The sequence below is a fragment of the Echinops telfairi genome, unplaced genomic scaffold, assembly GCF_000313985.2.
Source record: "Echinops telfairi isolate 266 unplaced genomic scaffold, ASM31398v2 ScPeMD7_7423;HRSCAF=8461, whole genome shotgun sequence".
NCBI classification, from domain to species: Eukaryota; Metazoa; Chordata; class Mammalia; order Afrosoricida; family Tenrecidae; genus Echinops; species Echinops telfairi.
In genome coordinates, this window is record NW_022111323.1 from 3,778,155 (window position 1) to 3,779,911 (window position 1,757).

Consider the following 1,757-nt stretch of genomic DNA (forward strand, 5'->3'; position numbering starts at 1 on the left):
AGATACCATTATTAACACCATTTCAAAGATGATGAGACTAGGGTTCAAGGAATTTGAAAAATTTATCCTAAGTTACACAGCTAAGAAGAAGAGAAGGTGAAAGAAGAGCCTGGTAGTGTAACTCCAGAACCTGTGCTCTTAACTATTATGCCAGGAGCACTGTACTCCAGTGTTTAAGGGAGGTGGCTAAAAAGAAGAGAAGGGCTTGGGCTAGGCAGACTGAGAATTATTTGAATAACCGAAACGGTAGTGCAGAAAGTTAAGCACAGTTTAAGCCACCAGCCTCAGTAAAAAGATGAGGTGGTCCTACTTCCAAAAGCCATGGGAGTAGTTCTATGAATTGGAACCAACTCGATAGCATTGGCTGTTGTTTTTGTTGGGGGGAGGGGGGATAGGTTACAGTTGTTACAATTTGATACTTTCAGTTCCAAATAATGAAGGTAGAAGGAAACTGAAAAAACACCTAAGGAGGGATAGATGAGATATAGCTAGATTTTGGTCAACTTATATTGAATCAACAGCCTTCGTGGGCCCAGCCTTAGCTGGATCTTTGTCAACATCGCTTGACATAACCAACTATAGAAGGGGACAGAGGAAAAGAAGATGGGCAGCCCCTGTGGGCAAAATATTTTTGGAGAATCAGCTGAGGATCTTGCTAATGATTTCAAAGGTTTTAATAAATTATCATTTCCTTCCCTACCCTCTCCCATCAGTTTTTTCTACATTCTTAGTCCATGAAGATGAGTCCAAGCGATTTAGATGCATCTCTAATTCTGTTACCAGAAAACTATTGTTGGGTGGCCTTAGTGGGGCTGAATCTGGGATGGCTTTAGAGGGGCAGTAGTTACTTCCTAACTGCTTATTTCCCATTTCTCTTTTCTCTCTTTCCTTGTGGGAGGTGGGGTTACCACCTAATAATTTTAAAGGCGTCACCAACATATATTCCACTTATTTGCCAGAGGCTAAAATAAAAAGGGCTCAAACCCATTTCAAAGTAATTTGCAAACACAGCTGAACTTAATTCAGAACTCATCTTAATAATGGTCAATTGGAAATCTATCTGTACCTTAGAAAAAGTGTTTATTATATCCTAACAGTGTCCTTGAGTACAATAATTGGATAATGAAAAATGACATTTACTCAAGAAACACCTGTTCAAGGCACTGAAACAAACAACATCATACATAGCACTACCTTTTTATAACAAAAACCTTATTCTCGATTGGCCCATGCATTTCCCTGCTTTTAAGAAATCATACTCAGTCCTGTTTATTTAAGAAATAAGAACTAGTTTATTATCTTAGCAAGGATTTAAGACAAATCACGTCAAAATGTTGACTCTTGGATGACTGGAATGAGATGAACTTTTGGAACGAGCAAAGGACATTACAGATGAGAAAGGAATGGGGCAGGGGCAGAACAAAATTTTCATTCAGTCCATAGTCCAAAAAATTCCAAATAACAATGAGAGAGGAGGAAGGCAATTAACACCAGATGGAAGCATATGCCTCACACAAAATTTGATGGAGGAGCTTTTAAATTTTCTGAGTGACAAGACTAATTCTCCCACAGGGAGTTTCTGAGGAGACACTTTAAAAAAAATCATTTTATTAGGGACTCATACAACTCTTACCACAATCCATACACACATCAATTGTGTAAAGCACATTTGTACATTCATTTCCCTCATCATTCTCCAAACATTTTCTCTCCAGTTAAACCCCCGGCATTAGGTCCTCATTTTTCCCCTCCCTCCC

The 1,757-nt window shown here is 38.8% G+C and overlaps 1 protein-coding gene across 6 annotated transcripts in view; it reads right to left on the reverse strand.

Annotated features, from left to right (window-relative positions):
- Positions 1-1,757, reverse strand: part of ARHGEF9 (Cdc42 guanine nucleotide exchange factor 9) — a 308,501-nt gene that overhangs the window by 181,629 nt on the left and 125,115 nt on the right. The gene's annotated exons all lie outside the window — the stretch shown is intronic.